This window comes from Pristiophorus japonicus, chromosome 11 (genome assembly GCF_044704955.1).
Source record: "Pristiophorus japonicus isolate sPriJap1 chromosome 11, sPriJap1.hap1, whole genome shotgun sequence".
Lineage (NCBI taxonomy): Eukaryota > Metazoa > Chordata > Chondrichthyes > Pristiophoridae > Pristiophorus > Pristiophorus japonicus.
This window is the reverse complement of record NC_091987.1, coordinates 118,552,070-118,562,206: the sequence shown is the minus strand read 5'-3', so window position 1 is coordinate 118,562,206 and position 10,137 is coordinate 118,552,070. Positions and strand designations below refer to the sequence as shown.

At 47.0% G+C, this 10,137-nt stretch overlaps 1 long non-coding RNA gene across 1 annotated transcript in view; it reads right to left on the bottom strand.

The window, feature by feature from the left end:
* Nucleotides 1-587: 587 nt before the first annotated feature.
* The window catches only part of LOC139275838 (uncharacterized), a 59,362-nt gene continuing 49,812 nt past the window's right edge, over nucleotides 588-10,137 (bottom strand). The window contains exons 2-3 of the long non-coding RNA XR_011595765.1: nucleotides 1,007-1,144; nucleotides 588-699 (exon numbers count right to left, since the gene is read on the bottom strand). This is a non-coding gene — a long non-coding RNA (uncharacterized lncRNA). The remainder of the gene's footprint in view (nucleotides 700-1,006; nucleotides 1,145-10,137) is intronic.

Here is a 10,137-nt window from a genome sequence, read left to right as displayed (position 1 = left end):
AGTGCTATGTGTGGGGGCTCTGGAGAAGATGGCCATGCTGAGGACCCATCTTAAAGTCAGAAGAAACCAGTTCCTCTTGACAATCAGGTACTGTCACCATTGATGGTACGGCACCTTGGGGTGCAGTGCCATATCCCACAACTGTTGATTGCCACATAGACTTGGCATTGACAGTCTGGGTATTCTCCCTCACCGCCGCAATCAGCTCTGCCATGTCCTTCGATTGTCGGGCTGCTAAAGCTGCGATGTTTGCGGACAACCCAGCAATGGCCTGGAGGAGCTCTTGACTCAAGTCGATGTTTATCCTGGACAGTCCCACCCTGTCCAGGCTCGCATCTGCCTGTCTCGCAGCATTCCCACCTTGCTGGATCAGCCACTGTGGATTCAGCATGGGGGTCGATGTGCGCTGCTGCATGCCGCTTGGTCCTGCTTCCTTGGACTGGAATCCAAGAAAGTTGGATTCCGATGAGGAACCGGTGGCCAGAGGTAGAAAGGACCCTTGAAATCCCGCCACCCCTCCCTCCTCCCGCACCACCACCGTGACAAAGTTTTGAGGAGTGTTCTCCTCCTGCTCCTGCAGCACCATCTCTTCCGTCTCTTCCACCATCTTATCACTTCCGTCTCTTCTACCACCTTATTCCTTCCTTATTCCCTCCAATGACTCCTCTCTGGGAGGGGTCGGCAGCTTGATCTATGCAACTGTAAAACATAACATTAATGGTTGGCGACAGGGGAGGGGAGAGGTCAGAGGTAACGTGAGAGCAATTCACTTTGCGCAGGCTTATGTGGAGAACAAACATATATTACCGAGAATCATTACATGAAACTATCATAAGCAAACTAGACAGAAACTACATGACATAACAAAACTTGAGTCCCAAACAGTTTACTTTCCAAGTGGCAGGGTGTGATCAACCAAAAAATCATTTCGTGCTCTCAGAATTGCATTCTACATTATATTGACATAACATGACCGCAGTACAGCCCAGGGATTATGTAGACTTACCCTCCGGGAGAACTGGTTCGGCACCAATACATGTTGCAGTGCAATCATACGCTCCCGTCAGGGCTGCAGTGCGTTCCTCTAGGTCTGTTGATCGAAGAGTCTTTGGCGGACCTCCGCCCTATTGCCGGCTAATTTTTTCTGAAAAGGTGACAAAAAATATGTATAAACTAATTTCACAGCTACTAATACGGAACACACACATACATACATACACATATATATATATATATAGGTAAACATCCCTAATTAGCTGTTCCCAGTCGTTTCGACAACGAGTGCACCATTTAAGTTCTGATAGCACATTAGTGTTGCATGATGACGCATGAAAATACAGAGGATGAACACAATGAGATCGATGATGGGTAATAAAAAATGTCACCAAACTTTCCAACATAATAAAACATGGCACTACTTAAGAGTAATTAGTCAGTGCATGATAAAAGTGATTATCACTTTCCCAGACCACTGTTTCACCGTTTGCGGCACTGGTTCGGCCCCCGCATCATGGCGTGACGGACGACACCGCCTCAGCGATCTCGTGCAATAACCTTTGATACACATTTGGTGCAGGTTTTCTTTGCCCACCGTGTTAGTTGATCCCAGCGGGCCTCCACTTCGTGGACCAATGATTCCTGGGCGAAACGAACAGCCCTCCTCCTCCCACCTACTTCCCTCGCCACTGCCATGTCTTGATTTTCCATCTTATTTATACTGATTTTTATATTTAAATTTAAATAATTATTTATTATTTTTTAATGATATACTAATATTACTATTATTATTAAAAGTTATATTATATTATCAATTAATAGTGAATATAATCCCCAAAATCCTTTTTCGAAACAGTTCTTCTCTCTTTCAAATCGACTCACCTCTGCACTCTCAAAATGTCCAGCACTCTCTCATGTTCTCTGCGTATGCACAGGGTCACCTTTGACTCCGAAATCATGGCAGAATGCCCACACATGCGTGCGTTTTCTGGGGGAGGCTGCTTGCCTTTAGTAAGGCAAGCAGTTCACCAACTTTTAGGCCCTTCGCCACCACCTGCTCCGGCCCACCACCCGCTCCGGCCCACCACCCGCTCTGGCCCACCACCCGCTCCGGCCCATCGCCGAGACTCAACCACCAAAAATCGCGGGAGCGCACAGCAGCGGTATTCCGCCGATTCAAAAGTCATAACCGCTGGAATACCGCTGAGAATCCGCCGGCAGCGATCCTAGGGAAAATTCTAGCCCACATACCCACTAAACTTGTCCGGAAATGTTAGTACCCTTTTACATAAGAACATAAGAACATAAGAACATAAGAAATAGGAGCAGGAGTAGGCCATACGGCCCCTCGAGCCTGCTCCACCATTCAATAAGACCATGACTGATCTTCGATCTCAACTCCACGTTCCCACCCCATGGGGCTAGAACCTCCATTTTTGTGCTTATTGCCCAAAAATGGGCGTTATTTCCGGCGTGGATGTTAAAAAAGGGTTTTCAGATCGCCGGGTCCTCACCCATTTTCAAAGCACCAAATCTCCATTTTTGAAAATGGGCGCTACTGCAAGCGATATAAAATGGGCGGTAGCGTTAAATCTTTTTGACCTTCTGTCGTAAAGTGTGGCTGTCCTTAGCAACGACATGGCAATGCTCGATTCCCGTGATTCAGGAGGTCAAGGGTCAGCATGACATGTGCAGAAGAGGAGACAGAGAGAGAGGGAGCTCAGAGGACTGAAGGCGTGTCTGGGTGTGGTGTGGCTGCTTTGGGAGGAAGGAGGGAGACTTTAGAGCTACACAGCAAGTAGGCAAAAAAGAATTAGCTGTTACCAGCCACATATTTGCCTGAATTTGGCCTATAATGGAGAGAGAGGAGGAGGCATCACAGCACGCTGTGGAGACTGACACTGGAGAGAGCAGTGAGCTGGGAGAGGAGCACATTGGAGGGCGCAAAAGTGCCAGGAGGTTCTCGGACGAGGCAAATGCCTCCCTCCTGCAGGAGGTCAAGGCACGCTGGGGTGATTTGACATAGGGAGGGTGTGGGAAGCCCACCCTAAAGACTATGGACCGAGATAGCAGAGGTGGTCTCGTCGGCGACCAACGAGGTTCGTGAGGGCAACCAATGCCGCAAACGATGGAACAACCTTGTGGGATCCGCAAGAGTAAGTAACTGCACCACAAACCGAGGTTTTAACTGGATCATTAGTCCAGGCTTCTGGATTACTAGTCCAGTGACATTACCACTATGTTACCGTTCCCAATATGATCAACAACTGAGCGTCCACAGCCCTCAGGGGTGGAGATTTCCAAAGATTGACAACCCTCTGAGTGAAGAAATTCCTCCTCATCTCAGTCTTAAATGGCTGACCCCTTATCCTGAGACTATGCCCCCTTGTTCTAGAGTCTCTGGCCAGGGGAAATAGCCTCTCAGTGCTTATCTGGCTAAGATTCATCGGGAAGACTGTGGCAGATTGCATACTGCAAGCCCAATTGTACCCAACTCCAGATCAGACATGGCATAACTGGATACCTTAGTGCTTGGCCTTTGCACCCAGAAACAACAATGGGCCTTTGAACTATTTACTGCCCAATGGCTGAACTTACATTGAGAGGTATTGCTGACAACTGGAGCTTGCCTACACTATGCAAGTTAGGCTGAACCCAGAAGTAGGTATGGGGTCAGCTCACAGCATCATCTGACACAGCATCATCCGAATCCAGGCCCCAGATGAAAATCAGGGCTCACCTCTCCCTAAGGATAGGATAATAAGAAATAGGAACAGGAGTAGGCCATACAGCCCCTCGAGCCTGCTCCGCCATTCAATAAGATCATGGCTGATCTGATCATGGACTCAGCTGCACTTCCCTGCCTGCTCCCCATAACCCCTTATCCCTTTATCGTTTAAGAAACTGTCTATTTCTGTCTTAAATTTATTCAATGTCCCAGCTTCCACAGCTCTCTGAGGCAGCGAATTCCACAGATTTACAACCCTCTGAGAGAAGAAATTTCTCCTCATCTCTGGTTTAAATGGGCAGTCCCTTATTCTAAGATCATGCCCTCTAGTTCTAGTCTCCCCCCATCAGTGGAAACATCCTCCCTGCATCCACCTTGTCAAGCCCCCTCATAATCTTATATGTTTCGATAAGATCACCTCTCATTCTTCTGAATTCCAATGAGTAGAGGCCCAACCTACTTAACCTTGCCTCATAAATCAACCCCCTCATCTCCTGAATCAACCTAGTGAACCTTCTCTGAACTGCCTCCAAGGCAAGTATGTCCTTTTGTAAATATGGAAACCAAAACTGCATGCAATATTCCAGGTGTGGCCTCACAAATACTCTGTATAGCTGTAGCAAGACTTCCCTACTTTTATACTCCATCCCCTTTGCAATAAAGGCGAAGATTCCATTGGCCTTCCTGATCACTTGCTGTACCTGCATACTATCCTTTTGTGTTTTATGCTCAAGTACCCCCAGGTCCTGCTGTACTGCTGCACTTTGCAATCTTTCTCATTTTAAATAATAACTTGCTCTTTGATTTTTTTTTCTGTCAAAGTGCATGGCCTCACACTTTCCAACATTATACTCCATCTGCCAAATTTTTGCCCACTCATTTAGCCTATCTATGTCCTTTGGAGATTTTTTGTGTCCTCCTCACACATTGCTTTTCCTCCCATCTTTGTATCATCAGCAAACTTGGCTACGTTACACTCAGTCCCTTCTTCCAAGTTGTTAATATAGATTGTAAATATTTGGGGTCCCAGCACTGATCCCTGCGGCACCCCACTAGTTACTGGTTGCCAACCAGAGAATGAACCACTTTTCCTGACTCTCTGTCTTCTGTTAGTTAGCTAATCCTCTATCCATGCTAAAATATTACCCCCACCCCATGAACTTTTATCTTGTGAAGTAATCTTTTATTCTAGTAGTTAGATGGGTAACTATTATATTTTTCAACGAGAGAAAGGAAGAAATGTTGCTAATTTGCAGTAGATGGTGATTTCATGAAATAGAATTCTAATTTCATATTTACCGCACATTCTCTTGCAGAGATCGAAGCTTGTTATATTCTTTGCATCTTGACAAAGTGCAATTTCAAGCACAACAGAAATTAGATTTTGAAGGTTTCAGCTTGCTTCACATGGTGCACAAGATGTCCTTTAGTTTAGGAATGTTCCCCTTTCTATCAAGTTTGTAGGTGGCTGACATTACTCATATCTCTGGTTGAAAAACTGAACTGCTGCTGCTCATTAATAGACAGTAAAGCATCACGAGGCTGGGAACAGCATATTTCATGATACTTATTTATCATAATTTCAAACATAACTGACACCCAGTAAAATTAAAACTATTGAATTTGATTATGGTACTAATGTTCCTTTATTTTCATCCAGTTAATATTTTAATTTTTTCCCCTCTGATGCATGCACAATTTATTCGCTTATTACAGCTAATTGGAATTAATTCTTGCCCCAGGATTTATGGGTAAAGATGTTAGTGGTGACTCTTTTTTTTCTCTTGCCTCTGAAAGTGATAAGCACACAGCCATGCCCAATAAAGAACATTTATGTGACCATGTGTATCAGGGTCAGTCACAGATACAGGCAACAAGCCTTTTGTATCTCCAGCAATATGCAAGTTGGCAATGTAACTACCTATCGATGCTGTTCCTTTATATGGGGAAACATTTATTGGTCGAGCAAATGCACAACCAGCAAGGAGAAGTTCACAGTGCACAAGCTAAACACATTAAACACATACAGCAGTACCATTAGACAACTGAGTCAAAGCAATTCACCTTTACTGTCTTCTGGTATATGATTCTGTCATTGTGAAGAAAACAGATTGTTCATTCTTCCAAAGGCAATCAAAGTGGCTGATTCCTGAAATAACAGCTGGAATCTTTACCTTAGAGGCAGAGAGCGGGTGGGGGGGGCGGTCTGTGTGCGGGCCGTGCAGCTGGTTGCTATCCTGAAGTATTCAACAGCGCGTTCCGCAATCCGGGTTTAACTCAATCACATCAATTGAAACAGCCATGCGGGTTTCCTGGCCAATTAAAAAGATGATATCTTTCAGCTCAGATATTTAAAGGAGCCTTGCATACATCCCAGTTGAAGGTTGTTGGAGGAAGTACGCAGGTGGTTGGGAGAGGTGGCTATTGCTATATTTTGAAGAGATTTGTGTGGGTTCAAGCAAAGGTGCACTCACAGGGCTAAAAAGTAAGTAGTGCCCCGTTTGGGGTGTTAATTTTTGAAATTTTGAAAAATTAGCACTAGGCAGTAATGATTCTGAACTTCCCATAAATTGGCTGTTAACGCTCCAGGACAGAACTAGACCGCTAAATCGCCTGAGTAGAGCGCTACAGCGGCACAACCAGCAGAGCGATAATGAATTTTAGGTGCAATGCAATCGGAAATGGTCCTTCACACTGGCTCCTTCCAGCTCTTAAAGGGGGGTGGGGGGGGGGGGGGGGTTGCATCATTGTGCAGATCTTCATTATCAGCATTGCTGGCTGGAAGTGATCTGCAACCAACTCAATCCCCTAATTATAATGGCTGATCCCACTCCCAGGGAGAGAACTCGTTGTTTCACAGACCAGGCACTAGAGGCATTGGTCACAGGGTGGAATGAAGGAGGGCAGTGCTGTACCCGAACATTGGAAGGAGGTCTTCAGGGCAATGTGGAACAAAGTGGCCCAGGAGGTTTTGGTCAGCAGTGTGGTGATCCAGAGCCTGACACAGTGCCAGAAGCAATTCAACTCGGGTGGTCAAGATGAGTTGATGCTTCAACAGGTCCTACATACCAGAATCTGAACCTCAGTCTGTACACACTGCGCGAACCACCACACCCCATCACTCAACATTTCCACCTACTCAAACTCACATCTCATGCCTTGCCTACAATTACAGCTATTCAACTATGGCACGCGTATCTCCCAAACATATAGCTGCACTCTCACTCATACACATTCGTTTCTCTTTGAGGTCAAGCTGGCACACACTAGGAGGGAGCAGCAGAGAACAGGCGGGGGTGATGCACAGATCTAGCACCTTGCAGACCTGGAGGAGCGAATGCTGTGACATATTGGGCACCAGGTGGTTGTGCCGCGGCCATCGGCGACATCGACTCCCTTAGGGTCAACAACGGTATCTTCATCCCCTCTCCTTCTCACATCCCACTTCCCCCTCACACCACAAGCTATTGTCACTTTCCAGCTCCTGAAACTGGCTGCATTCCCTGCTCCATTCCTGCCCCCTTGCCCTCATCTTAACACAAGTCCTGTGCCTTTATGCTTTCAGATAATCAACAACCAGATGACGATCCTGTCCCTGAGCCTCCCAGTGAGAATGAGGTGGAAGAAGAGGAAGAGGAGCAAAGCACCGTGTCACTGCATCTCACCCACAGGCACCACCTCAGATACTGGCCCTACGCGATCTTTAGAGGCACGTTTAGTAGAGGGGTCTGCACTGGGTGATGCAGTGTGGACAAGCGGGCTGCAGAAAGGCCAAAGGGAAAGGGTAGCTCGGGAGCCAGCTCCCCGGAAGGACTCCAATGAGGACCTCGATGGGGAAGTGTTCACAAGAAGGGTGATGGCCATGCACTCCGAGATGATAGATGCAATAGTGCCTGAGAACGTCTCGGCAATATTAAGCAGCATGGATGAGTCCAGCTCCAACATTGCACAGAGGTTTGCGCACAACATGGAGCCCATCACTTCCACTCTGCAGAGGACGGTGAACTCTCAGAGAGACCGTGCCGATCCAGACCTCATGGTGCATGTCATGTGCGATGTGGCAGCTTCCATTGCAGCACAGGTGGAAGCCACGCAACATCTTAGTGCTGTAATGCAGACAATGGTTGGTGGCATTGAGTCTCAGACTGCTCTCATACAGTCTCAGCCATGCAAGCTGTGTCCACCACAGTCCGCCGGAGATCTTACGATGTCGCAACAGGCCACCAATTTGTGGTCCAGTAGATTGTTGGAGATGCTGAGGTGCTGCTCCGGGGGAGTGGCAGTGGGAGTAGGAATCTGCTGTTCTCAGGATGACAGCATTCCTGATCCCACCACTGCCACTCTGCCATTGCACTTGACACAGCCAGTCATCCAGCCATCCCAGACTGCCGCCGCCCATCCTGAGGTGGTGCAGTGTACAGCCGGGCCTTCCAGGCCCAGAGCCGGTCGAGGGCATCCTGCAAGGCCATCTGTAGTCTCTGGCACTGATTCTCAGCAGCCTTCCATCAGCCATGCCGCAGCCACTGGGGACACACTACGTAGGAGCAGTAGATTAGGAAAAGGCGCAATCTGAAAAGAGAGGAAGTAAGGGTTTGCACAAGGGTAATTAGTTAATATTGTTGTTGTGTATATGTGTTACTGAATTTGGATACATTTATTATTGAAATGTTGCGGATTTGGTGCTGTGTCTCATTTCAGCTTTGGGGTGTGGTATGGAATGAGAATGTTGGGGATGTGCTGATCAACCGGGAAGTAGCCTCGAATACATTGGAACCAAAGTCTGACAAGGCTAATTGAATGGCTGCCTCGTCCAGCTCTGCTGTTCATGCTCCTGTTGCTCCTCCTCCTCCTCCTCTTTATTTTCGTCCTGTTCATCTCCCTCTTCTCCTCCTGAGGTGGTGCGGCTATGCCCGCCAAAACCTCTTTCTTTGTGCTAACTATGTCGTTGGTACCTGCGTGGACCACGACAACTGGATCTTCCCCCTCCCACTCCAAGTTCCTCTCCAGCCCAGAGGAGATGTCCTTAACCCTGGCACTGGGCAGGCAACACAGCCTTTGGGACTCACGCTCTCGGCTGCAGAGAACATCATCTATCCCCCTAACTATACTGGGCCCTACCACTACTACATTTCTTTTTACTCCCCCAACTTGAATAGCCCCCTGTGCCATGGTGCTGTGGTCAGTTTGCTCATCCTTCCTGCAGTCCCTGCTCTCGTCCACTCAGGGAGCAAGAACCTCATACCTGTTAGACAATTGCAAGGACTACCTTGCTACCTTCTGGATCCCCATACCTGCCTCACTCGTAGTCACACCTTCCTGGTGTGGCTGGTGTTGTTAGTGCTGGGGGTCACCTTGGTCCGAATCTGAGGTCCAAGGTGAGACAGCATAAGCGGCATCCATGCGGATCTGATCGTTGCCAGATAAAGTGGAAATCATAGGCACAATCCTCCAATGTAGTGAGAGTGACTAGCAATGTGTCGAGAGTGGCTTCTGAGGTTGCAGAAATGACCCGCAAACTCCTGAAAGCAAAATCCCTGCACAAAATGGTGTCAGCCAGAGCCTTTCCCTTAGGCACGAAGCAGGTAGAAGCTGTTTGTATTTATCTGTATTTTACAGCTGCCACTTAATGAAGTAGCGCAATTGCCACTGGTTCCCGCCTTCCTTTCACAGGCGATCTTCCCGAGGTCCGTGAATCCCATGCGCAAACAGTAAAAGTTGAAACCTCACGTTAAAAAAGCTGTTAAGGGTTTCTCAACAAGCAGTTAACAATCTCAATGAGGTCGTCCGCTTCTCCATGAGTGGGTCCGTGGCACAATTTCAGTGTTTTTAACCGCCAACCAGCTCTCAAACCCGTACACTCTGCAATGCGAAAATTCCGGCTAACTTCTTGGTGCCTGGACTGCTCTATTGACATTAAAGTTGACATTAGCAGTGACCTTCACTAGCACTGTCAGTGCACTGATAACTTTACTTATTGATCTTTGTAACGAGGTGACTCACCTCAATCACAGCCTCCATGATGAGCCTTAGCCTTCTCATGCACTGTTATGCAGCCATGTCCAAGTAGTCTATCGGGGGTGCTGACTGCTATGAGTCTTGCAGCTACTTCTGCTCTCTCAGACCACCCTCTTTTCCTCCTGTTCCTATTGCAATGTAAGAGATTGCTAATGGCTGCTACACTGTACTGCCTTTTTAAAAAAAAACTTTAATAGTACCATTGATGTTCCGACATTACTATGATGATCTATCAACATTTTAATTGAATTCACTAACTACCCAGAATAAAAAAAACATTTTGATTTGACTGTGCAGCTCTGGAGTGCTTTGTGAGTTTATCATTAATGGTGTTAATAAATAAATGTTGACTTTTTTTTTGATAGTCCATTTGTGGAGAGGAAGGAATTCACATTACA